This window comes from Meles meles, chromosome 3, assembly GCF_922984935.1.
Source record: "Meles meles chromosome 3, mMelMel3.1 paternal haplotype, whole genome shotgun sequence".
Lineage (NCBI taxonomy): Eukaryota > Metazoa > Chordata > Mammalia > Carnivora > Mustelidae > Meles > Meles meles.
This window is the reverse complement of record NC_060068.1, coordinates 176319161-176346934: the sequence shown is the minus strand read 5'-3', so window position 1 is coordinate 176346934 and position 27774 is coordinate 176319161. Positions and strand designations below refer to the sequence as shown.

Below are 27774 nucleotides of genomic sequence, written 5' to 3'. Positions count from 1 at the left end.
AGTACCATTGGCATAGAAAGACCAGATACGACTAATGACACGTCATTTTTCTCTATTTGCTAATTTGGCTCCCTAAGCATTATTACTAACTTCTGATTTAATAACACAGTGGTTAACACGCGATAGTTCATAATCTCAAGACTCTATGCCTTGCTGCAATTTGCTAGCTCAGTGTTAAATTTACTTAAAAAAAATAGTTGCCTCCCCATCAGTCTCAATTTGCAAAATGTGCTGTAGATTCAAATGTTATGAGGCAGCACTTTATTACAAAATACGCCTCTGCCACAGTATTCAAAAGCAATTAATTCCTACCATTTTCCCACCTTGTTTCCTAAAAGGATCTAGCAAATCCTTCTGACGGTTTTACTCATCATTTAACTTGTACCTTTCACTAGAGCCTGGCTGGACTCCTTCCTGCCCTGCCCTTTCCTTCCTGCGGCTTTCCCACCTTGGGGAGAAGGCGGCCCTCTGTCTTACTCTTTATACAAATCATCTTCAGCTTTCAGAATTCTTCTCCATGAAGCTTGCTTGAGTGCTACAACTCTTCTTCTTCTTCTTCTTTTTTTTTTTTTGAAGATTTTATTTATTTATTTGAAGGCGAGAGTGAGCAAGAGAGAACACGACCAGGGAGGAGCAGCAGAGGGAGAGGCAGAGGGAGAAGCAGACTTCCCTCCTGAGCGGGCAGCTTGAGGTGGGCTCCATCCCAGGACCATGAGATCATGACCTGAGCCAAAGGCAGAGCTTAACCCACTGAGCCCCCCTGGCTACAACTCTTTTGCAATTCCCTCATCTACATTCCTAAAGAACTATTCCTTTGGCATTTTGTACTATAAACACGGTCACTGGGTAAGTATCATGTTCTCCTGGAAGAAAGCCTTGTTTACACAAATGTAGTGACCTGAGGTTTCTCGGAGCAGAGGCTATGAGTATTCTACTCTGAAAACACCAGAGCTCAATGAAGAATGCTTCCTTTCCTGCCAATTTTCCTTAACCCACAGACATGTTCCTTCTCTTTGGATTTGGTTTCCTTAACTATAAAATGAGGGATGACACCAGATATGGTTTTCCAATTTTAGCCTCCAGATCCCCTGGAGGGCTTGGGAAACCAGAGGGCAGGGCCCCAACCAGAGCCTCTGATTCAGAGGGGTCCAAGATGGACCTTGGGAATTTGCCCGTCCAACAAGATTTTGGGTGATGATGCTGACATTCCTGGTCCAAAGACCACACTTTGAGAACCAAGACCAGAGGGGCGCCTGGGTGGCTCAGTGGGTTAAAGCCTCTGCCTTCGGCTCAGGTCATGATCTCAGGGTCCTGGGATCAAGCCCGCATCGGGTTCTCTGCTCCGCGGGGAGCCTGCTTCCTCCTCTCTCTCTCTCTCTGCCTGCCTCTCTGCCTACTTGTGATCTCTGTCTGTCAAATAAATAAAATTAAAAAAAAAAAAAGAGAGAGAGAGAACCAAGGCCAGAATAGGGACTAGCGAACCCACTTAACTGATCATCAAACCCACTTAGGAAGCTTGCAAAGGAAATTCGGATGTCCTGGGCTCAGACCTCCTGAGCCAGAATCTTCGTAAGTGACACAGGCAGAATTCGTATTTCAAAAAAGCTTCCCTGACGACCCTTATAATGGACAGAATTTAGGACCTGATTGAACTAGAATAAACTATGCAAGTCATGTCGCTGTCGACCTTCCATGGTTTCATATCCTGAGTTCAGCAAGAAAAGCCCAGCTGAAGGAGGACAGGTGGAACTCCCAGGCTAGAATATCTCCTGTAGCTCAATCAAACTGGAAACATACGAGAAAAGGGATTTCTGGGGGAAATGGCTGGGTCCAGCCAAGAGGACACACTGGCAGCCCATCTCACCATGGTGGGCACTCTTCCCATCCTCCCCATTGTTATCCGCTGGGGATACACTGATTTATCATCAAACAGATCCCTTTATATCCCAGTCTGAAATGTCTGTAATCAAATTATCCTACTGCCTTGGAATTTCTGCAAAATAATGGGTAGGTGTTTGCGGGGTTTTTTTTTTTCCACATCTGAATAATTATTCAATTATCACCAAGAAGCCACCAGAGTGTTATCACCAAGAACACACTGAGGGGCAGACTTGCACATAAATTCTTGTTTTTATCCTGAAATGCACAAATTTCTCACAACACCCAAGATGGCAGTTTTTCAGATTCCCCAATTTTAGTTCCAAATTCCTCTGGAAAATTCATCACACAAGTTAACATGTAACCCAGGCTCTTAAAAAAGTGTTTAAAGTTACATTCTTACAGAAATACTTGGGGTCAGCGGACACTAGGATTTCACGGAGTTCCTTAATAAATGGAAGAACTATGACTCAGCAGACACAGCAGGTTATCTTTCCAAAGTTGTTTTAGCTTTCCCTACGAGATGAGGAGCTAAAGTCCAGGGACTGAATGAGCCCAAGCTGAATTAACAAACGGGACAAAGGCAAAGCCCAGCAAGACTGCTGACTCTGCTAAAACCCCAGGATTAACACTGCCCTTGAAGGCAAGGTCACGGAAAGTATTCCGTGGAACTGTTCCTCCCAAGAAATCTTGGAACACCATCAGAAAAAGTGCTGGTGTGTTTCAGAACATCTCGAAATAATACCTGAGGGAGAACATATTCCAGCTCATCTGTTACCACTTATGGGGCCGTGCTGCTGACTCAGTTCCCACCCCCGACCCCGCAGCCTCCCATGCAGCTGAGGGTAGCCATCTGGGAGAACATCATGTCTTGTGTGCTAGGCAGGCACTGCCGGTGAAGACAGGTCAGAAAGCTGAGTGGAAAAGAAAGCAACTGGCTTCTAGAGGATTCTTCGGCCAGTCAGCCATCTTGTCACCCCCAGAGAGAATGCCTAAGTTTCGCTAAATTTGTTTCATCAATCTCTTTTTTTTTTGCCCAAATATGTAAGTTACGGACAACATGACATTTGGTCCCTCAAAAAAATGTGTGGTAGTCAGCCTCCAAGATGACCTAAAATGTGCTCCTTCTTCTGGGAATTCACACCCTCGTGCAGGCTCCTCCACAAATGGTGGGGCAGGGAACACAGAAGCAGTGTGTCTCTTCCGGTTTTGGGTTATAAAAGATGGCTTCCATCTTGCATTCTCTCTCGTGCACTTTCAGATCACTTTCTCTGGGGGAAGTCGGCAGCCATGTCATGAGTAGCTCTGTGGAGAGGCCCATAGAGCAAAGATGGTCCCTGATCGATAGTCACGTGCCTGGACCATTGCGGACATGGGTCCCTCGGCTCCTGTCCAGTTTCAGGTGACCACAACCCCAGCCAGCATCTTGATGGTGACCTCCGGAGAGACCGCGTACCAGAGTCAGCGGGCTGAGCCACTCCCAGGCTCCTGACCCTCACACACAGCAGAATAATAATTTCTATTGTTTCAAGTTGATAAGTTTGAGGCTAAATTGTTACATGGTGGTAAATGGTTAATACATACTTTTTTAAACTATTGCCCCACATTTGTTTTGGGATCTTCCGTCGTTTTTTGTTCTGTGTACCTGTATCACGTTCTTTAGTTATCATAGTTTTTCGGTGGATACTCAAGTTCTTCTCTCCATCTTCAACATCATCTTGGCTCTTTCTGACCCTTTACTCTGCTGTATTAATTCTGGGATCTTAGTGTCAGCTTCCATGAAAAATATCTAACAGGATTTTAATTAACCTTTTCGTTAAAATGGCACTGATATGTTAATAAGTGATTTGCGTGCTTCCTGAGTGTTTTCCCGTGTACAGAACAGACGCTTGTTCTGGATCCAGAGCCTCGGTTGAGCCTCAGTAAAAGGGCCATTCGAGGGGTAGGTGCCCCAGAGAAGAGAAACCCCGCCGGACAGGGCTGGAGATGAAATCAGACCAATATTTCTTTCCCCGTCTAATGGGTTAGTTGCAATTTTTTTTTAAGATTTTATTTATTTATTTGACAGATCACAAGTAGGCATAGAGTCAGGCAGAGAGAGAGAGGGAAGCAGGCTCCCCGCTGAGCAGAGAGCCCGATGCAGGACTCGATCCCAGGACCCTGAGATCATGACCTGAGCTGAAGGCAGAGGCTTTAACCCACTGAACCACCCAGGCCCTTCTGCAATTCTTAAAACCCTTTCTTTGAAATGGCCTCTTCTCAACCTTTAGTTGTGGAGTTTGTTCTGGCCGTTTTCAGGTTGATTTCTGGGGTATTTGGGATGATTTCAGAGTGATCTAGTTGTGGTGTGAAGCAGCGAGTCCGGGGTCCTGCTCTGCGGCCACCTTGCCGGCACACTCGCTGCGCTGTACCAGACACCTGCGAGGAGGAGGCTGTTGTTACCAAATCCTGCAACCTGGGAGCCGCCTGGGGCAGCGGACTTTGCTGTGTGCTAGAGGGAGCCTGAGGGGCCTTGAAGAAGCTGTTCCTAGGAGGAGAAGCTGTTCCTAGGAAAGCCATGGTGCCTAAAGGTTCAGGGAAGAGCTTGCAGGAGAGAGGCAACTGTTTCTAGAACCCGAAGAGAGAGGGCCTGGCTTTGCTGCTGCCTATAGACATGTGGGCAGAAGGAAACGCACCCGCGGAATCACAATCTAGTTAAGGAGATTTCGCCCCCGAGTACTGAAGTGCTTCCTGGTCTCTTCTCCTGGCTTCCAGTAAGACGCAAGAGAAGAGGGATGAATAAAAATCGAAAGGAGCTGCGACTGGATGGTTTTGAAAATTCTAAGCCTTCCCAGATGGTGAATTACGCTAGAGGTAAAGAATGGCTTCCAAGGCAGGGCCCGGCCGGGAACACTGTGGTCCAGAGAGAAACCCGAGAGCAAGCCTGTGGAACCACTCTGAAGAGATTTCAAGAAGATGGACGGTGGGAGGGACTCCAGAGTACCCTTCTCAGACAACAGGCCCTTTAAAGAGATTAAAGGTGTACCTCGTGCTGCGTCAGAATGCTGTGTCCCCTCCAAATCCAGGTTTGGAAATCCTAATCCCTAGGGCAGGGATGTTAGGAGGGGAGGCTGCGGGGGTGATGAGGTCATGAGCGTAGAGCCCTCAGAATGGGGTTAGAGTCCTCACGAAAGAGCTGCCCGGCCTCAGCCACCCGGTGAAGAGAAATCCGCACCCTGGACCAGGCCCCTCACGGCCACACTGACGCCCTGATCTCGGATTTCCAGAACGTCGGGATGAACTGCACAGTGTGCGGTGTTTCGTTAGAGCAGTCCGGATGCGCCAGGACGCGCGCAGCTCCTGGCAAAGGGCAGGGCTTCTAGAACGCTTCCCCACAGACCCCCAGCTGTGGGCAGGAGCCCGAGAAGGAGAGGGGACCCATCTCCGAGAGATTTGAGGGTGTCGTCTTTGCCTAATGGAGCGCGTACTCAGGAAAGTCACAGAAAATTCACAGCATTTAGGAGAACGACGCACACAAGAATATCACCAGCTCAGACTGCAGGGGCAGAGACAGTACAAAATGCACCGGGACCTGCGGACCCTCAAACTTCTGCTGGCAGGCGGCAGGCTGAGAATGTCACTCAGGGGCCACCACTGGACACCTTCCACAACAAAGGAAGGATGACTCACAGGGAGGAACCAAACACCCAGAGGCCAGAGTCCAAAGCCTTGGGAGTCTAGCTCCTAAGCCTCGAGACATAGTTGAAGAGTTGACGGTATCCCATAACTAGATTCTAGAATCTACACAGGGCAGCAACTTCTCCCTTGCTCTCCTTTTTCTCCCTTTTGAGCAAGAGCATCCAGGTGGTTTTTCTGTGTCAGTCCCACTATACATTCAGTGGGGAAGGGTGTTAGGGACCGAAAGTGTCTCCTCAACATTCAAACGTTGAAACCCTAAGGCTTCCATGGGATGGTATGTGGAGATGGAGCCTGAGGAGAAATTAGGTTTAGATGAGGCCATAGAAATGGGGTCTTCGTGATAGAGCTGGTGTCCTTATTGGAAAGACACCAAGAGCCGGCCCTTCCTCTCTCTCTGCCACGTGAAGATACACCAAGAAGGTGGCCAGCTCCAAGCCCGGAACAGAGTCCTCCCCAACGCTTGACTGTCACGGTGCCCTGATCTGGGACACACCCCAGGCCCCAGAACTGTTGTTCAGAAGCCCCCCCACCCCCACCGGTCTATGGTATCTTGTGACAGCAGCCAGAGCTGACTAACACAGAGGGAGTGCGGGGCCCACAGCTTGTCAAGAAGAACGATGCTGAAGGAACTGTATTCAGGGAAATATAATCACTCCCAGACGGGAAATACGTTGTGAGATTCTGGACGTAGAGCAGCCGCTATGGTAGCATGAAGCTTCCGGGCACTCCGGAACGGGTTGGCTTAATCTGCACGCGGGAAGGATATGAGTCTTCGGTGGACCGGGACGGCCTGCAAGCTGGCTGGCACCGTCCCCACCTCCAGGATTCATGTGCCCCCACAGTCGCCCACAGTTAGTCCTGCGTGACCCACAGCATACGGCAGAAATGATGACGCCGCTGATGTTGACTTATTTTTATAAGTGCGGCTGACTTTTCCCTCATCCTCTCTTTCTCTGTTTCTCTCTCTGCTGAGAGAAGCCAGCAGCCCCATCAAGAGGCCTACAGGGTGACTACCTGGGACTGGGGCCCAAATCAGCAAGGGACCAGGCTTCTTTCCAGCGCCATAGGCCGGGGCACCGTGGGCACAGACCCTCAGCCCCAGGCGAGTTTCGGGGACCACGGTTCTGAGCAGCATCGTGACAGTAACCCTCCCAAGAGGGCTGGAGCCCGAACCACCCGGCTAAGCCCCTCCCGGATCCCGACCCCCAGAAACTGTATGAAATACTAAAAATAATTTGAAATCACTGTGTGTATTAGTCATCTGTTCCTGATACTTTGACATCTGGCGCCCTGCTGGCCTTGAGAGATGTCCTCGGCAGGGCTAAGTCAAGACAGCGCAGACCTTTCAGAGGCAAACCAAGCAATGCACAGCCTACACTCCAGTCACTTCCTTATGGGACTCTCCTGAGGCTCTCCCACTCGGGGACCCCATCTACCTGCACCAGTCACCCAGGTCCCAGGCAACTGGAGAGAGCCCCAACGCCCTAGGGCCCCCCCGGAACAATTCCCACTAGTCAATCTTAAACTTGCTTTCCCTGCTTTGCCAGTTCTTCCTTGAAAAGCACAGTAAAGGCCTCCTGCTCACATTTTCCCGTCACTCCCTCTGCCTCCTGGACGACGACCCTGGTACTTCCCGGTGTGCCCCCCCCCAGGCGGTGTGCTCCCCTAACCCCCTGACCTGTTGACTCACATTTAAACTGCTGCGTTTTAGGGAATTTGTTACACACGCTAGATAAGTAATACACTTAAACACACCTGTCATTTTCCTTCATACCACAAGGCCATCTTCACACCTAGGAAAATGAAAATTATTCCTTAATATCACCTAGGGGTGCCTCAGCGTCTGCCTCCAGCTCAGGCCATGATCCCACGGTCCTGGGATTGAGCCCCATATTGGGCTCCTTGCTCAGCGGAGAGCCTGCTTCTCCCTCTGCCTGCTTGTGTGCTCTCTCTCTCTCTCAAATAAATAAATACTTAAATATATATATAGGGGCGCCTGGGTGGCTGAGTCGTTAAGCGTCTGCCTTCAGCTCAGGTCATGGTCCCAGCGTCCTGGGATAGAGCCCCACATCGGGCTGCTTGCTCCGTGGGAAGCCTGCTTCTCCCTCTAACTCCCCCTGCTTGTGTTCCCTCTCTTGCTGTGCCTGTCTCTCTGGCAAATAAATAAAATCTTTAAAAAAAAAAAAAATATATATATATATATATATCAGCTAATGCCTAGATCTACTTGTAAAGGTCCTCCATCTCCTAGAAATGCCTTTACAACTGGTTTATTGGAGAACAGCATCCAAATAAGGTCTACATATTCTATTCCATGTTGAATCTTTCAAGTCTCTTTTCAAAGTAGAATTTTCAAAAAAGCAAAACCACGAGTCTCTTATTAACACAAAGTAACTAGTTACCAAATATTTAATTAACTCATTAATGAGGGAAGCAGCAGGATGGTTAAACTGGTTAAAAGAAACTTTCAGAGATGAAAGCATAGGAGAAAGGCTTATAGGTGTTTAAAATTCTGGTTAACAACCTCCCAGGCGATAAAACCGATCATCAAAACATTTTTTATTATCTTTGCAACCAGACAAGGAACGATTTGCATCCCTACGAGACCAAATTAATCTCAACTTCTGTCAGATAAGAATCATTGGCCTCTTTCAGTTTTGTGTATGTTCTCCTCCCCCTCACAGAATTGTCAACTATCTTAATGAATCTTAAAGAGGCTGAAATGAAGGTGTACCGGCCCCCACCCCTCACCCAGGGCATTAGTGCTCCAGCATGTTGTCAAAAGGCAAGGAGAGCAAATCATGCATTTCCTATTTCCAAGTTTTGAGGTTGTTTTTTCTTTCTTTCTTTCTTTTTTTTTTTTAATTTTTTTTCCTCAAGTAGGCTCCGGGTCCAGCATAAAGCCTAGTTCGGGACTTGAACTCACAACCTTGAGATCAAGACCTGAGCTGAGATCAAGAGTCAGATGCCTGATTGAGCCACCAGGCACCCTGAGGTTTTCCTTTTTCTTAATGCTCTTTTAATCTAGTATCGTCTCCCCGTTAGGTTGTGACCCTGTAGAAAGTTCCCACATTCTGATTTTACCTGCTTCCTTCTAAGTCTACTTCAGTCAACTGTGATTTTAAAATCAACACCTCATTGTTAGGATAATACATGGCACTGAATGCATGAGATGGTTTTGTGCCAATGAGTTATTAAACTATTGCAAGATGGTGAGCTAATGTTTTATTAATTTATTCACTCTGTTGTTGACCTCAAATTCAAACACGTCCGATTCCCACTGGGTACTCTAAAAATTGTGAATGTGGGTTTGTTTCAGAAGCACAATCCTGGGGTCTCCTCTTGATCGTGAACCTGCTTCCATTTCCTCCAGGAGTCCTTGGTGCCTAACAGATAGATGCTTCCTGGTGGTTGTCTTTGAAACCCTGGCCTGCAAGTTTGAAGGGCCTCCTCTTTCTTCCCCATCCTTATTCCTTACCTCAGCGAGTCATTGAAGGTCTGGGAACTTCTGTTTTTCATAAACGACACTGATTTTTCTCCCAGCCATCAGTTTCTAATTTGTTCCGCTTTCCCTGTATGTCTTTAATATCCTCCTCACGGCTTCTCTACCTGGTCTAGCAGAGGGAGCACCCCACAGGAAGCCCCTGGGTTTCCTTCAGAAAGAACGGTCCCTGAAGCGAATGAGACACCCACTTGCCAGAAAAAGAAAAACATTTATCTTGCCAGATAAAAGAAGAACATTCACGTAAAGGTGAAAGTTCTCATTTTCCTTATGGGCAGGCCAAGAATGACAACCAAATCCCTTTACCCAGAATTTGACCCAATTATCCTCACATATTTATCCACTTTTAATTTGGAAAAATGTTGAAAGTGTAAAAAAGTGAAGAATTAGTACGATGAACACACTTGTACTCTCCACTGAGATTCCAGTGCTAATATTTTGGCTCTTTATTGTTTTAAGATTTTATTTATTTGACAGAGATCACAAGTAGGCGGAGAGGCAGGCTGTGTCACACCGAATTTCAAATGTGCAACTGAATCATTCATTTGACTTTGATTTGGGGATGAAGTCTTATCTTACTGAGTTTATCTACCAGGTTGAAATGGTTCAGAGAACTTAGGCTTTGTTTCTTTTGTAACTTTGTTAGATTTCCTATAATCAATAGTCAGGAGTTTTGTTGTTGTTGTTGTTGTTGTTGTTGTTGTTTTTAAGTTTGTTTGTTTGTTTGTTTTTACTTCAGGGGTGCCCGGGTGGCGTAGTTGGTTGAGCGTCCAGCTCTTGGTTTTGGTTCAGGTTGTGACCTCAGTGTCATGGGATTGAACCCGGTGTCCGGCTCTGCGCTCAGCAAGGAGTCTGCTTGGGATTCTCTCTCCCCTCCCTCTGCCCCTCTACTTAAGCTCTCTCTTTTTCTAAAACAAATAAATCTTTAAAAACTTTTTAAAAGGGGATGCCTGGGTGACTCAGTTGGTTAAGCAGCTGCCTTCGGCTCAGGTCATGATCCCAGCGTCCTGGGATCGAGTCCCACAACGGACTTCTTGCTCAATGGGGAGCCTGCTTCCCCCTCTGCCTCTGCCTGCCACTCTGTCTGCCTGTGCTCACTCTGTCTGACAAATAAATAAATAAAATCTTTAAAAAAAATTGGGTGATGGACACTGGGGAGGGTATGTGCGATGGTGAGTGCTGTGAAGTGTATAAGCCTGACGATACACAGACCTGTAACCCCTGGGGCAAATACTACATTATATGTTAATTTAAAAAATACTATAAAAAATAAAAATAAGTTTCTTTTACTTTTAAGTAATGTCTACACCTGCTGTGGGGCTCAAACTCACAGCCCCGAGATCGAGAGTCCCACTCTGTCAACCACATCAGCCAGACACCCAAATAAGAAAAGCACCGTACGAGGAAATCAGTTAGATGACATTTTACAATACAGCTAACAAGATCTGAGGGTGGTGGGAGGAGAGGGGATTGAAGGAAGGGGTCAGAAGACATGACCTTCTAGTTTTCAGAGAAACAAGGGCTAGGGATGTCATGTACAACCTGAGGTCTTCAGCTCGCCCTGGCCTCGGGTGTGCAGGAAACGTAGGAGGGTGGATCTGGAGATTTCTCCCCACAGGAGACATTTTTTCCCTCTTCTTTTTGTTCTATGTACATGAGGTGAAGGGTGTTCACAAAACCTATCGTGGTGATCATTTCCCAGTGTATGTAAATCAAGCCTTCTTACTATACATGTTAAACTTAAAAAAAAGAATGTTAATAAGGCAGCCAAAGAGAAAAAAACTGCGCATTTGATGAGAAGAAAGCCATGTGTTGAAAGGCTCAATGAGCGTAGGTGTATAGCATATTTGATTAACTTAAAGAAGCCAGAAAATTATGTCCTCTTAGGCTGGAGAGGCACATGGGAGCAGACACAGACATCGCATGTCCTTTCAGTTTACTCACTCATCACAAGAGGAGTAATGATGCCTTGAACTGAAAGGTCGGGGCTGGTGATATTTTGGCTGTTATTACAGAATTCCAGTAAGGCTGAAACGACACACGTATAAAAACATTTTAAGGGTGTTATTACAAAGGTATGAGTCATGACTGTTGCTTTAGCTTTGAGTTCAGAAAAAAGCTTAATGTTTTTCTTTTTATGAAGTTTGTCTTTTCCCCACCATGTGTGAATTTTAGATTTACTATAGAAAGATAATTCTGATTTCAATTGTATTCCATTATAATAACATTTATACTCACTTACACTAAAAAAAAAAAGGTTTGAGGAGGGCTAATTAACTAAATTAGTAAATGGGACCAAGTATCATCCAAAGATCTACTTAAACTGATGCCTCAAATTTGCTAGAAGCATAAGAAAAATGAGATCTGTAACTTAAGCTTTAATAATGAAAGAACAACGATTTAGGATTTGGAAACTTCATATATTGAAAATTAAAATATAGAACCCAAATGAACACCTGCACAGTTCTTTCTGTCCCCAAAAACTGCCCTCAAGAATGCCCAAACCCTCAAATCAACAAATTGGGGCCATCCCTTGTCCATGTCTGGCTGCCAACATCGAATACTTTCTTAGGCCCAATGAAACTGGGTCAAATTTAAAAAAAAAAATGTATTTCTATCTCTCCTATCTTCTGATCACATGTAAAGTCAACCCGCTCCAAACGGTCATTTCACTGTGTTTGTATCCATCATGTGAACTTGATCTTGCTTGGCCTAGGGTCCTCGAATTTGGGCCAGCTATTTGCAACAATGTGGGCGGAGCTAGAGAGTAGTGTGCTGAGTGCAATAAGTCAGAGAAAGACAAATACCATACTGTTTCATGCCTATGTGGAATTTACGAAACAGGACAAATGAACAAAGAAAAAGAAAAACACAGAGAGAGATAAACCCCCAAACAGACTCTTAGCCATGGAGAGCAAACTGAGGGTTACTAGAGGGGAGGTGAGTGGGGGAATGGGTGAAATAGGTGAAGGGGCGTGAGAGGACACTTACTCTGATCAACGCGGAGTGTGATCAACGTGGAGTGATGTACTTAGCTGCGGAATCACTGGACCCACCTGAAACTAATATAACGCTGGGTGTTCGCTGTACCGGCACTAAAATAAAATGAAATAAAATTTGTGGGTGCAGAGGGGCACCAGCGTGGCTCAGTCGGTCGAGCACCCCCACCTCTTAGTTGGGGTCATGGGCTTGTGGGATTCAGCCCCGTGTGAGGCTCTGGGCTGGGCATGGTGCCTGCTTAAGATTCTCTCTCTCCCTCTCCTCTGCCCCTCGACCTACTCCTGCACACACTCTCTCTCTAAAATAAAATAGATAAATAAACTTTTTAAATAATTAAATAAATACAATAAAGAGACATTTGCAGCAGCTCTATTCATAATCGCCCCAAACAATAAACGACCCGAACGTGTTTCAGTGAGCAAGTTGGTAAACAATCAGGGATATATCAATGCAATAGAAAGTTACTTAGGGGCACCTGGGGCCTAAGTGGGTTAAAGCCTCTGCCTTCAGCTCAGGTCATGATCTCAGGGTCCTGGGATCGAGCCCCGCATCGGGCTCTCTGCTCAGCGGGGAGCCTGCTTCTTCCTCTCTCTGCCTGCCTCTCTGCCAACTTGTGATCTCTGTCTGTCAAATAAATAAAATCTTAAAAAAAAAAGTTAATCAATATAAAAAGGGACAAATTATTCAGACACCCAAAACGTGCATGGACGAGCTTACAGTCTACTAGTGTGAGGAGAGCTACTACGAAGGAAGGGTCAGCATCGAAAAGGAGCAGAAAGGGAGGGCCCAATTTTGCTAATTCAAAGCCAAGTGTAAAGGACGGTCAGTTCCAACTCCTTTGAGTACAAAGCAAGCAAACACACCAGTAAGGAGAAAATGGCAATTTTCAAGCAATCACTGGACCCATTTAGCAATTTCTTTTTCTCTGCCTCCCTGAACTAGCTCTTGGTTTAAATAATGAAACCACTCCGTTTTCTTTTTTTCATGGGTAAGCATTATTACATTTTGGCATTTAAATCTAAATTCACAGATGTTCTTAAACAACCCTGCTTCCTTTTTTTTTTTTCCAAGGAAGAAACCCTACCTTTACTGTTCTGGAAAGTGGGAAACTTTTTCATTTGTTTTTAGGGATGATGTCAGTTTTCATAGAAAAATGACACAGGGGCACCTGGGTGGCTCAGTGGGTTAAGCCTCTGCCTTTGGCTCAGGTCATGGTCTCAGGGTCCTGGGATCGAGCCCCGCATCCGTCTCTCTGCTCCGCGGGAGAGCCCGCTTCCCTTCCCCTCTCTCTCTGCCTGCCTCTCTGCCTACTTGTGGTCCCTGTCAAATAAATAAATAAAATCTTAAAAAAAAAAAAAAAGAAAGAAAACGGACACCGTCCTATCACCATTCAGGGTCCCATTTGTATTTGCTATCTTTTTCTTTTTTAAGGTTTTATTTATTTATTTGACAGACAGAGATCACAAGCAGGCGGAGAGGCAGGCAGAGAGAGAGGAAGGGAAGCAGGTTCCCCGCTGAGCGGAGAACCCGCTGAGGGGCTCAATCCCAGGACCCCAGGATCATGTCCTGAGCCGAAGACAGAGGCCTTAACCCACTGAGCCACCCAGGCGCCCCTGTATTTGTTATCTCTTACTGCATAACAAACATCCTTAAAATTTAGTGACTTCAGCAATGAAATATGTGGTTTCTCAAGTTTCTGCTGGCCACCCCTGGGTCCAGACAGCTGGTCGAAAAGCTGAGGCGGGGATCTAAGGTGGTTTCATTCCCATGTCTGGGGCCTCTGAACAGCAGTCAGCTCACCTTTGCTCTCCACTGGGACTGTGAGTGTTCCTAGAGATTGCCAACAGAATTTACAATATCCCTTAAGGCCTAGTCGTATAGGCCCTGTGTCAATTCTGCTGCATTCTGTTGGTGAAAGCAAGTCACTGGGCCAGCCCGGGGTTGGAGAAATGAATCTTACTGCTTGATTTAAGGAGGAACAACAAGGGGACACCTGGGTGGCTCAGTTGGTTAAGGAGGAACAACAAAGTCACACTGCAAAGTATAAAGGGCACAGGGACGCTATCCATCGGGGGACTATGACAATAACAATGTACCACTCCACTGTTAATGATGTTTAAAGCTCATATAAATATTAATTAAATGAGCTCTTAGATCTGAAACTGAATAAAGTTAAACTAAAGATATATTTTGGATTAGAAGCTCAAGTTCACTCCAGCTTTGATGTAGTTAATCCTTATTTGAAAACCATCGGAAACCACTTACAGACGATTCAGAGAAATCTGACCCTGAGGTTTTTATGAGGATTTTAACCATCAGCTAACAGAAGAGTAACACGGAACCCATTCGCTCTTTTAAAATGCGCTGTTATTATCTAACCGTGTGTCAAATCCCCTAGGTGTCCTAAGGTCTAAACATTTCACAATGTTGTAGAATTATGAAAGGATCCAGTTCCCAAAAGGAAGAAAGCACAGAAATATCCACCAGAGCCGGACTGCTGGGAGGTCTCTGGAGCAGAGGCACAGAGGAAAACCAGGGTAATCCTTGTGCGTGCAGTTCAGACTTAGCCTTCTGTCACCACACGCTGCCAAACCTATCACCTTTCCGGCAATAAGGAGTGATGCTCACATGGGACCAGAGCCACAGCGACACCTGGCCACCTCTGCAGTCTGGGCTAATTCCAGGCATTCCCTGGGGGAAAAGTATCACACCCAAATATCAAGGTCAGGAAACTGCCCAGACACCTGTCCCAATTACACAGCCTTACCAAATTCCTTATGCTCTTTCCCACTTGAAAGCCTCCATGCTGGCCATCCTTGATGCCCCAGGGTAAGTAGAGAAGAGGAGTATAAATCAAAGCCAGGGAGCTGGCATCTCGAAGCGTTTTGGCTTGCCCCTGTGTTGCTCCCAGCCTGGATTTTCAACCTTCATCCTGCATTAGGGATTGATTTTTCCTCTGACACCTTGAGTCAAGGGCATTTTTGCAATCCCCAGGCTGTGCCAGACTGTGCCTGAGCCTTCTTGCTGGGGGAGAAATGACACCAGCTCCTGCAGACACAGATCCTGCAGAGAACACTGGGCAGCTGGAGTGTTCCAGATTCTTCCGGAAGATCAGGGAAGTAGGGAGAAGAAGCCCTGAAACAGAAAAACAAGAAAACGAGGAGGGAAAAATGTGACTCTAGAGATAAGAATTTGCTTTTCACGCTTCTGCTGACCCTGGGGTGGGCCTTACATGCCCATGAGTAGGAACCTGGAGGGGTTTGTGGCATGGGGCTGGGCCTGGCATTGGGTGGTGTGTGCCACGAACGGGGCCGTCGCATAATGGCGCCATTATAGAGTGGGCATGCACACCCGCGCCTGATGGAGACAGATCGCGAAGGCTTCGTCCCAAACCGAAAGAATCTGCAAGCCTCTCTCAAAATTCTGAGTTTGCATGTGAAGCTGTCTTCCTGTGGGAACTCGATGGCGTGAAACAAGCGGTTAAAGCATTTAGCAGCTGTGTGTGCCCAGGGGCTGTAAGGTCAGTCATTCTTCTAGAAAAACCAAAGTGTTTATGACTCAGGCAGCTCTCCCTGTCCCCCACACCTCCCACCTTCCGTGCAGGCCTGGGGACGTCCTTCATTGGCCCCTTCCTCCCTACCCCTCCCACTCCCAGGTTCTCCTGGTCTCTCTCCCTGTGGAGCCTCTGCCCAGATCCCCATCCTCCGGACTCCCTCCCTCCCCTCCTCCAAGGGCATGGCCCCAGAACACAGGCTGACCACCCTGCCCAGCCCCAAGTCCTGGGACAGATCCCAGAACCTAAAGGTTCAAGGTCAAACTCCTTAGCGTGGCATTGATGTCAGGCTTCGGTTTACTCCCATGGACGCCTCCCCTCTGACTCCAGGACCAAGGACATCGGGCACTGTCGCACTGCTGGCCTTTAATCCATGCTGTTCTCTTCTCCCTGCTGCAAACTCTCTTGGAGGTGGAGGCAAATATTTTTTCAGCTGTAAGGCTGCATTCTTCCCCACGACCTCAGCAGAACCCTCGCCCTAACCTCTCACTGCGGGCTGTACCCATGGGATTTCTGCTCACCATGGGTTTCAGTCCCTGTGATGGGTGACAGCTGGGAGCTGGGGTGTCTGCCTCTCTTCTGTCCAGGAGGAGGATGTCACTGGATCCTGCCCTCCCTGAGCTCTGTCTCATTCCACACCGTACAGTGAACATTTCCTCTCATAGGTCTCCATGCAGAGGGCTTTCGGAGGAGAAGGTTCTCTGTCAACATGTGGGAGGTGATTTATCCTTCCCTGTTGTAGATCTAGTCAACTGTTCTTTGAACTGGCCCCACCTTCCTCTTCCCAAAAAAGCTAAAATTAGGTCTCTGATGGTTCTTTGAAATGGCAAAGTTACCATATAACCCACCAATTCCACTCCCAGGTATAGAGCCGAGGGAAGTGAAGACCTATGTCCACACCAAAATCGGGACCAAAATGTTCACCGCAGCATTAGTCATAACAGCAAAAAGTGGAAGCAACCCAAATGCCCATCAGCTAACGAATGGAGGGTAGAACTGTGCTCCATCCACCCGGGGGACCATCATCCAGCTGTAAGAAGGAATGAAAGTGTGGCACGTATTACAATATGGATAAACCTTGAAAACATTTACACTAAGTGGAAGATGCCAGACACAAAGGCCACAGATTCCATGATTTCATGTATAGGGAATGTCCAGAGGAGTCCAATCTATTTGACTCTAGTCTTTCCATAGAAGATGTATCGAAAGGTTAGAGTTTGGGGACGTCTGGGTGGCTCAGTCAGTGAAGCATCTGCCTTCGACTCAGGTCATGATCCCAGGGTCCTGCGATCGAGCCCCGCACACTCCCTCAGCCTGCCGCTCCCCCCGCTTGTGCTCGCTCTCACTCTGGCAAATAAATAAAATCTTAAGGAAGAAAGGAAGGAAGGAAGATTAGCGTTTGCCAGAGGCTGGTGGGTGAGGAGGAACGGAGTGACGGCTGGTGGGTGCCATCACCCACGGAAAGGAGAACGTTCTCCAGCGGGTCGCGGGGGTGACTGCTCAGCTCAGGGACTATCAAACCTGACTTGCACGTCTGGAGGGGATGACTGGTACGTGGGAGTTACACCTCAGATGAAGAGGTCAAATGGAGAGGAGAAGAATTGTCCTGGGAAGCTGTCAAGGGATATTCTAGTCCTTGGAGGCCCAGATATTGGATGTCACATCTGTTCTAAGCGCAAGAAAAAATCGCTTTCCAAAGATCTTCTGGCTCTTGGCCTCCGTTAACTTCTCTTCAGCCTCTGCTCTCCCTCTTCTTCCCCCTCGGGTGGGGTGGGTGGGTTGTTAGAGCCGGCAGAGAGTGGGTGAGAAGCCGCTACTGCAGGTGCACGAGGAAGCCCCCCCACCTGCCCGTGAGGCCCCCCTGCAGGTGCGCACGCGCTCCAGGACGGTCCCAGGCCGAGGCTGCATAGACGCGCCTGCCCAGCCCCCTGGGGCTGTGCTCTGGGAAAAGGGTGACACCGGACTCTAAGGGAGCTGCTCCGCGTCAGGTGCACCCAGCCTCCCCGAGAGACCCCGACCCAACCTTAACCAAACTCCGGGGTGGGGGAGCCCCGAGGGGGCTTTTCAGGGGGTTTGGGGTAGCGGCCAGCCGCCGCTCAGCCACCAGGCACGTGGATCACGTCCCTTCTGGTTCCTGCCAACCTCAGGCCGCGGGTGGGGGAGGGGGGAGGGGGGAGGAGCTGCGGGCGCTGCCGGGGGCCGAGAGGTGGGGTGCCTCCCGGGGGCCGCCCGAGAGATCGGGGGTCGGGGGGCGGAGCGGGGAGGGGAAGGAGAGCAGGAATACGGGTGCCGAGTCAGCGGAATCCGGCCCGACCCGGAGAGAGACCTGGTTCAAAATCAAAGGCACAGCAGGGGGCGGGAGGTTGGAAAACAGCAATATTTGTGTTACGGGAGAAAAAGCAAATACAAATGCCCTCGCAGTGGGGATTCGGGGGTTCGCAGGAGAAAGCAGCGGGGGCGGGGGGGCAAGAGCTAGTGTCGGAGGCGAGGGCGCGCCAGGGACACAGGGGACCCCTGCCCAGCCGGCTGGGCGCTGTGTGGGCCGGGCCGAGCAGGCCCCGCGCGGAGAAAAGCAGCCGAGGGGAACTGATGGATGGTGGCGGTGTAGGCCCGCCTCCTGGTGTCCTGGTTTCACCTCTAAAAGGCGCGCCCGCTGGGGGAATCTCAGCGACAAAGAAAGAGGGGCTCTCGCCCTGGGAGCTGGAGGCTGGAAGACGACGCTGCTCAGCCTGGAGCCATTCGCTTGGGGCTTTTGACTTTGAGGCTGGCTCAGACCACCTTGTCACAAGTTACTACCTCGGCTGCCCTCCAGCCAAAGGGCACTGTTTCTCTTATTACCAACATATTTCATGTTCGTTATTTAACAGTATATCAAATGCATTATCGCAGTGTCCTGGCCCTCCCCAGATGGCCGCCCCCTAATGCCTAGAACCTGTAAATATGCTCTATGGTACAAAGTGGGGGGCTTTGCATGTGTGATTAGGTTGAGGCTCTGAAGGTGGGAGATTATCAGGGGTTACCTGGGTGGGCCCAGGGTGGTCACAGGAAAGAGAGGACGGGGGGGGGGGGGGGGGGCGCGGCTGCAGGGTCCAGCAAAGCGATCGCTAGCTTTGGAGATGGGGGAAGGGATGCGAGTTGCTGAATGCTGGCGGCTTCTAGAAGGTGGAAAAGGCAAGAAAAGAGTTTTGCCTTGAGCCCCCAGAAAGAACTGCAGTTTGCAGTCCTGCAAACACCCTGATTCCAGGACGGGGTGGTGAAGCCCAACTCACACTTCTGACCTCTGAGTATCAGACAATAAATCGCTTCTGTTTTAAATTACTAAATTGGTGATAATCTGTTATAGCAGCACAGGAAAGTAATGCATAAATACATACATTTTTAAAAAGAAAATAAATCAGTTGTGATCCACCACCCAGAATAAAATCATAATTTTTAATACCTATAATTTAGCAGCCAACAGAGGACAAGAACTGGTATGTGAGGGCACTTGGGAAGAACGAAAGCATGGAGCTCATGCTGGCCTGTCCAGGCGAAGATGCCTCAGTCATTCCACCAGCCAGGAGGGTCTCCCAGCTTGCCTGGTGCCCAGATCTGGGCTTCTCAATATCATTCTCCACTCACAGAAACCAGAGCTCTTTGGATAAATGGCTGATTTCAGGGCTCAGATAGGAAAGATACAAATGAAACCAGATCATACTATTCTGCAAGACAGTGAGGAAGTGCTCAAAGAATGATAGGAACTTAGCCAAAGAACCCAAGAAAGTTAGCTTGGAGGAACTCCCTTTTGACAAATCTGGGATAACTGGACCAACGATACCGATAATATTGAATTATGACCATTCTTATTTTACCCATCCCAATCCTAGTGTAAAGTAAAAATCCACGAGTGCTGGGGCACCTGGGTGGCTCAGTGGGTTAAGCCGCTGCCTTCGGCTCAGGTCATGATCTCAGGGTCCTGGGATCGAGTCCCACATCAGGCTCTCTGCTCGTCCGGAAGCCTGCTTCCTCCTCTCTCTCTGCCTGCCTCTCTGCCTGCTTGTGATCTCTCTCTGTCAAATAAATAAAATCTTTAAAAAAAAAAAAAATCCACGAGTGCTGACAGATGTAATTATGTAAATGAAAAAATAATTGGGGAGAAGAGAAAGCTTTTCTTCTTCTTTTTTTTTTTTAAGATTTTATTTATTTATTTGACAGACAGAGATCACAAGCAGGCTCCCTGCTGAGCAGAGAGCCGGATGCGATGCGGGACTTGATCCCAGGATCCTGAGATCATGACCTGAGCTGAAGGCAGCAGCCCAACCCACTGAAACACCCAGGCGCCCGAGAAAGCTCTTCTTACGGTGGAATATCAACTCGAAGTGCCAAAGGAGTAATGGAAGTCGAAATACCGCTTTTGCCATCAGAGCATTAATTGTGTTGGAGAGAATTACCAGTGGCTGCTGAAATAGTGGGTGAGGCTTTAATGAGAAATGGGATCTGTATACGGTCTTACTCTCTCCTTGCAGGGTAGGAACCATAAAAGGGAAAGTAACAACTTTCCAGTGGAGAAACCTGGCAGCCCCCTTGGTCAAGGGATCAAAATTAATGTCTCCGGTAATGGAACAAATGGACAACGTTAGCCTCTGATACAATATCGCTGAGGGTCCCTGTCATTTCGGTGCTGCTCCTGCCAAAAATTCATAACCTCAGTTTGTGAGGGGCTAGCAAACAAATCAGATTGAAAGGTATTTCTACAAAATAACTGGCCTATATCCTATAAAAATGCCCATGTCATGAACAACAAAGAAAGATTAGGAAATCATTCCTTATTAGAAGGAACTAAAGAAGCATGACACCTAGCTGCCCTGTGGATTTGACGCTTGATCCTAGACCGGGAAAAACAGTATCTTCCTCCCTTCCCTTTTAAAGGACATTAGTCAGGCTACAATGTGGATGAACCTTGAGGACCTTAACCTTATGGCAAATGAAATAATCCAGTCAAAAAGGACAAATATTAAACAAAAAACAAACAAACAAAAAAGGACAAATATTGCAGGATTCCACTTCTGTGAAGTACTCAGGGTCGTCAAATTTGGAGATAGAAGAGATGGTGGTTTCCAGGGGCTGGGGGATGGGAGAGGGGTTACTGTTCAGTGAGTACAGTGCGTTGAGATGCTGTGATCGATGGTGTACGTATCGATGGTATTCCCTACACACTGAATGTGATCGATGGTGTGCGTATCGATGCTATTCCCTACAGACTGAATGTGATCGATGGTGTGCGTATCGATGGTATTCCCTACAGACTGAATGTGGTCGATGGTGTGCGTATCGATGCTATTCCCTACAGACTGAATGTTTGTAGCTCCCCCAAATTCATAGAGTGAAACGCCATCCCCAATGTGATGGTGCTTGGAGGTAGAGCCTTTGAGAGGAGAGTAGGTCATGAGGGCAGAGCCTTTGCGAATGAGATTGGTATTCTTCTAAAAGAGACCCCAGAGAGCTCCCCCGCCCCCTTCTGCCACGTGAGGACACGATGAGAGACCGCCATCTATGAACCAGGAAGCATCCTCGCCAGGCACCCGACTTGTCGGCACCTTGATCTTGGACTTGCGGCCTCTAGACCTGTGAGAAGTGAATGTCTGTGTTTGTAGGCTACCTGGTCTACCGTATTTTTATCACAGCAGCTCACACGGACGAAGACAGTGGTAGTGGCTGCACAACACTGTGAATGAAATTAATGCCACGGATTGTTTACTTAAAAATCGTGATAATGGACAACAGGTGTTGGCGAGGAGGTGGAGGAAGAGGAACACATGTACGCTGTTGGTGGGAATGCAAACTGGTACAGGCATTGTGGAAACAGTACGGAGGTTAGAAATAGAACTACTCGGGGTGCCTGGGTGGCTCACTGGGTTAAAGCCTCTGCCTTCGGCTCAGGTCATGATCCCAGGGTCCTGGGATCAAGCCCCACATCGGGGCACTCTGCTCAGCGGGGAGCCTGCTTCCTCCTCTCTCTCTGCCTGCCTCTCTGCCTACTTGTGATCTCTCTCTGTCAAATAAATAAATAAAATCTTAAAAAAAAAAAAGAAATAGAACTACTCTACCATCCAGTAATCAGACGACTGGGTATTTACTCAAAGAATACAAAAACACTAATTCAAAGGGAAACATGCACTCCCATGTTTACAGCAGCATTATTTACAATAGCCAAGATATGGAAGCAGCCCAGACATCCATCAGTTGACGAATGGCTAAAGATGTGGAGATAAATATATATACATATTTTTATATATTATTTATATATATAAATATAAATATAACATAAATATAAATATATGTATAAATAATTCAGCCATAAAAAAGAGTGAAATCCTGCCACTAGTAACCACACGGATGGAGCTAGTGAGTATAATGGTATAATGCAGGCAAAATAAGTCAGTCAGAGAAAGACAAAGATGGTATGATTTCACTCCTATGTGGAATTTAAGAAACAAAACAAATGAGCAAAGGGGAAAAAAAAGAGAAAGAAGAAAACCAAGAAACAGACTCTTAGCTATGGAGAACAAACTGATGGTTACCAGAGGGGAAGGGCTGGGGAGGTGGGGGAAATAGGTGATGGGGATGGAGGAGGGCACTTGTCGTGATGAGCACTGGGTGACGTACGGCAGTGTTAAGTCACTTTATCGTACACCTGAAACGAGTAAAATGCTGTATGTTAACTAACTGGAATGAAGATAAAAACTTTAAAAATTATAGAGAGTATTTTTCAGTTAAGGTTAAAATGCTAAATCTCATGCACTGTGTATTTTACCATAACAAAAAATAATTTGAAAAATCCTGCGACTTTCACAAACACACCCATCAGTGGCTGATTGGCAGAATTTTCGTAAGGTCTGTAGTTACATAATACGGGTATGCCAATGTTAATTTCATTTTTAAAATCATTTTTAAAAAAGATTTTATTTATTTGTTTATAAAAATTTTTAAAGTTTTTATTTATTTATTTGTCAGAGAGAGAGCATACAGACAGGGGGAGGAGCGGGCAGAGGGAGAAGCAGTTTCCCCACTGAGCGAGGAGTCCGATGTGGGACTTGATCCCAGGACCCTGGGATCATGACCTCAGCCAAAGGCAGACACTTACCGACCAAGCCACCCAGGTGTCCCAAGATTTTTTTTTTCCAAGATTTTTTTTTATCTAGAAAGAGAGTGTGTGCAGGCGTGCAAGGGGCAGAAGGAGAGAGAGAATCCCAAGGAGACACCCCTCCTCCCGCCACCAAGCGTGGAGCCAGACATGGGGCTCAATCTCACGACCCTGAGTTCATGACCTGAGCTGAAATCAAGAGTCAAGGCTTAACTGACTGAACCATCTGGGGGTTGCTTTCCTCATTTTGAGAAATGTACCATGGTTATGTATGAAAATGTCCTTTAAAAATACAGAGACATATAGTGAAGTATTTAGGAGCAAAGAGGCATGATGTCTACAGTATCTTCTCCAGCAGTTCAGAAAAATTAATGTACACAAATTATTCGTATATGGATGATGTGGGAAACAAAGAAGAAAAACTTCAATTTCCTTACTCCCTGCAGCCCACTGACAAGTCCTTGAAGAGGGCAGAGTGACATTCCTCTAGGGACTCAACTGCCTCAATGTTAATACTTTGCTAAGGGCAAAAGGTAACCCCAACCCGACTCCCACGATCCTGTGAGTCTACTTTAACATATAAAAATTCCTTTGGAAGTTTCTTTATATCTAACCCCCCAAGACACGTGTTGGTGATCATCTCCCAAGCATATGACCCACTGATATCCATCTGAAGGATGGATGACTCAGGTTTTATTAGACGGCAATAAATGACCTTTTCCTGATAGCTAACTCCCTCAAGGTTCTGGAAACCTTGTTTCCAAAATTCCTTAGAGACTTACCCTAACCTCTTCCCTACTTGAAAGTCTATAAGGGACCACTCCTCATGACCTCAGGGCAGCTCTTTCTGCCCATGGGTCCTGTCCCTGTGCTTTAATAAAATCACCTTTTTGCACCAAAGACGTCTCAAGGATTCTTTCTTGGCTGTCGGCTTTGAACCCTAACATCTTTCCTATACCATGGAGAGAAAGACTGGTAAAGCAAATGCGTAAAATATTAACATTTGGGAATTGTGGGTGAAATGTAGAGAAAAATCCGTACTATCATTGCAACTTTTCTGTAAACTTACTTCAAAAGAAGCAGTTTAAAAAATTAGAAGAACTTGAACTAACTGGAAAGGAATGAAATGGTCTGGAGCGAACAGGATTCTTGTGCCTATGGCTGTCTTGGCCACCTGGGCTCTGTGACACCCTAATTCAGGTGGCACCAGAAAAAGGGATGTAGGGTCTTAGCCACACCGACCAATGGGGAAAAAACAGGCCAGGAGTTCTTGGAACAGACACAAGGGCAACCCCAGCCACTTGCGGAGATGAGCCAATATGTAAAGAGCCTTGGGGAGCTTCGGTTGGGCTCGAATGGATATCCATCAGGAGCTCCAGGGGCGAAGGTGAGGCAGAGAAGCCAGGAGGCAGATGAAGTTCAAAGCCCTAACAGTTCTGTTGCTGGGAACGGAGGGAGTCCAACTCCTCCAGCTACCCACAATGGGGAACTCTCACTGGCTCCATGATGAGCGAAGCAAGTCCGACTCCAACGGTCCCCCCGTCTCATCCCAACCATCCGAAGTTCAAAAGCGGAGCAAACTGCTGGTGATCCAAGTCCCATTCCTGTCCCTGGGGGGCGGGTGCTGAGCGGGAAGGGCAGGAGGGAATTCTGCGCAGTCCTGGAAGTAGTCTACAGCCTGTTCTGGGTGTCGGACACAAGTGTTCAAGATGTACACCTGAGCTTTGCCTACTTTTTACTCTAGGTGTTAATCCTACATTTAAAAAGGTCTAGCCCCACCCCCGCCCCGGCGCGGCAGCCCTGACGACGCGTCCGGGTGAACGAGGCTTTCACGCAGTTTCAATGGAGGTTCGATTTACCTTGTTTGTTATTCCGTCGCTAAGCAGCACAGTCCGAGCCGCACTACCAAGTGACGCCGGGGACGGGGAGCCAGTGTGGGGGCTGTGCTAGACAGGGATCCGAGAGTGACCGACAGCGACAATCCGCGCTCCCGCTCCGCGTTTGCTCTGGGAGGTGGGGGAGGGGCGGAGGTGGGGGAGGGGCGGAGGTGGGGGAGGGGCGGAGGTGGGGGAGGGGGAGGGGAGGGGGCTTGCCAAGCTGGGCCACCCAGCCGCCGCCCGCCCCTCCTGGGCTGCGGGAGCCGCTCTCCCCGCCTGCGCGCCGCCATCGCTGTGACAACCGCTTCCCAGCAGGGGGCTGGAAGGAGCCCCAGCGGGCGTCGGGCGGGGACTGGAGGTCTCACCTGCCACCGACCGAGGAGCCTGACGAAGAAACGGACGAGTCACCGCAAGGAAAGGCTGATGCTTAGGGTCACTGCTGTCCAGACGGGCAGATCGGAGGCTGGGGGACTGGTCGGTGAGCGTGGGGGAGGGTTTCTCAAGGGCAGGGGTGGGCGGGGCACCGAGGGAAAGACTGAACCCGGTAAAACCCAGATGATGTGGAGATGCACAAAGGCCACCCGAACGGGCAAAGGCGAAGGCTCGTCATCCAGAGCTTACTACGCACACCGAGCCGGCCACCTCGCGTTCGGCAGACCCCCGCGGGCGGCAGAGCATCGGGGAAGCCTTCTCACGCAGAAAGGAAGACCGCGGATATGCTGGGGGGGGGGGGGGACGCTGCGGGCCGCCAACCCAGCGGCCTCCTGCGCGATCAGTTACAGACCCGCGGGTGGCTCCGAACGTGGAGGTGGGACCCAAAGTTAGAGACGCTGACAGGGATCAAGCGTGGACCTTTCCAGGCCAATCGCTGCAGGGTTGAACTTTGGCTTCCTGGGCAGGCTTTGCAGCTTGTGGGTTAGAGTTCTCTGGTCCTCTATGATCAGGCCATCGTCCGTCGGTGTGGGTGGTCTCTCAGGGAATACCCAGAAGTTAGAGGTCGAGGGTGGTCCCTGTGGTCTAATTCACAAGGAAGTGAGAACCCCAGCTGGGGGGAGGGGCACCCCGGGAGACGTGGGACATGGAGCATCCCAGGGAGGAGAGTAGCGGGCGACGGTAAAGTCCCATGTGAACTTCGCAGTAGGGGGACCAGGGAGCACCTCTGATGGGGAACCGGAGTCCTCTGAGAGCCGGGGCTGTGTTTCTGGCACAGGCCCTGGACTCAGACACTGAGTGCGCCCCTTCCAACGTGTCAGACCTGGGTAACTCGCTGAAGCTGAGCGCTCTCTTCCTCAACACCTACCTCCTAGGAGTGCTGAGACTGGGACGGAAAATTGTGTCCAAGTTCGTTGGACAGGGCCCGGCGTTCAGCAAGAGCTCAGTCAAGTTAGATGTTATTTAGTGCTGCCGAATGATCGGTCAGAAATTTAAATTCAGAGCATTGTGGGGATGAAAACCCAAACTGTGGATTAACTGTAAGTGAATATGTCCAAGACCTGGACGCAGAATGGGGCCCAAGGGTGGCTAGTGAGTAGACAGGTGGGGCGGGAAGGAGAGACACAGTGGGCACGGTGGGCACCAAGAGGAGGCATTTGTCCAGCCTAAACCAGGTGCCCTTCCCAGGGCAGAGGAGGAAGGGGGGCTGCGCCAGTGGTGAGACTGGCAGGTCCCCTAGAACTCTGCTTGGAGTGAGGCAGGAATAGCTCTGAAGAAGGCAGGCGGGTCAGGCGGCGCCTGGCTGGCTCAGGGAGTAGAGCATGCGACTCTCGATCTCCCAGTTGTCTGTTCAAGCCCCACGCTGGGTGTAGAGCTTGCTTAAAAGAGGGAGAGAGAGAGAGAGACAGAGAGCAAGGCAGATCTTGTTGCCAGGAGACAAGAAGGAAGGAGAGTTTCACAAACAAAAATACCAACGTATGTCATACGCTTTAACGGTTTGTGCTCAAAAAGATTTAGGGACGCCTGGGTGGCTCAGTTGTGTCTGCCTTCAGCTCAGAACATGATTTCGGGGTCCTGGGATTGAGTCCCCACATCGGGCTCCCTGCTCAGCAGGGTGTCTGCTTGTCCCCCTCTCTCTGCCCTGTCCCTGCTCTTGCTCTCTCTCTCTCAAATAAGTAAATAAAATCTAAAAAAAAAAAAAAAAAAAGAGAGAGAGAGAAAAGAAAGAAAAGAAAAGGAAAGAAAAGAAGAAGAAGAAGGTTTAACCCTAAGCAATCAAGAAATCCTAGTTAGACTTCAGAATTACATCTAAGCGGTCAGAACGGAAATCATTACATGGGAGCCCCACGTGTGGTTGTGATGCTTTCCCGGTAAACCTAGAAAATGTTTTTGAATTCAACGGCAACTTCTTCAGGGACAGGAAGTAAGTCTTTGATCTGCCTGACCTGCTTATCTCCAGGATCTAACAAAGCAGAATCTACAGAAAAACCACCCAGTAAATGTTTGATGGTAACAGAGACACACAGACGACAGAAGAAACTCAACCGGGAGCTGAATGTTTTCCATAAATGAGGAGGGTGAGGTAGAGCCGATCCCTAAGGTCAGCTTAGATCCTCTGGGATCACCTTGCTCTGGAAGGGAGACCTAGTAAAGAGGAAATGTACGAAAAGCTGTAAATGAAAAGAAAACACAGAAAATACTGCTCTCATAAGATCTGATACTTTTTTAATGTTGTGGATGAATGCCAACTTTCAGACAGCCCACTTAGCCTGTCCACGTGTATCTTGATGCCAATACTCCATTCTTCCTCCCCAGGTATTTTTGGGAGTAACAAACATTCTCTCATCCTACTTAGCCTCCCTAGATTTCTCATGACGAGTTAATGCATGTCCGTGGTTGGGTGCACCTGTAGTTCTGTTTATTGGTCAGTGGAAATGAAAAAAAAAAAAAAAGTCTGCGTTCATTGCAGTTCCGGTTTCTCTTCCATTCTGTGTCACAGACACCAACACACCACTCATTGGAAAATGGAAAAAAAATAAAAATTAAAAAAAAAACAAAAAAAATGTACAATGGATGCATTGAAATTATATGTAATTGTATAAATGGTGCAACAGTAATAAAGTCAAACAATTAAAAAGTAAAAAAAAAAAAAAAAAGGAAATGTACGGGTCTGTGTTTGGTGTGTGTGTCCTCTGGGTTGGCAGCATGAGCGATCTTAGATCCTCTGGGT

The 27774-nt window shown here is 48.1% G+C and overlaps 1 long non-coding RNA gene across 3 annotated transcripts; it reads right to left on the bottom strand.

Annotated features, from left to right (window-relative positions):
* Positions 1-4016: 4016 nt before the first annotated feature.
* Positions 4017-25417, bottom strand: LOC123938212. Of its 3 annotated transcripts, none has more exons than XR_006817689.1 (5): positions 24977-25417; positions 24594-24740; positions 14826-15193; positions 12050-12153; positions 4017-4296 (listed from the first exon to the last, which is right to left on the bottom strand). It is a non-coding gene; the product is annotated as an uncharacterized LOC123938212 (long non-coding RNA). The 3 variants fall into 3 exon arrangements; XR_006817690.1 differs by lacking the exon at positions 4017-4296 and adding an exon at positions 10385-11086; XR_006817691.1 differs by lacking the exon at positions 12050-12153.
* Positions 25418-27774: the final 2357 nt, after the last annotated feature.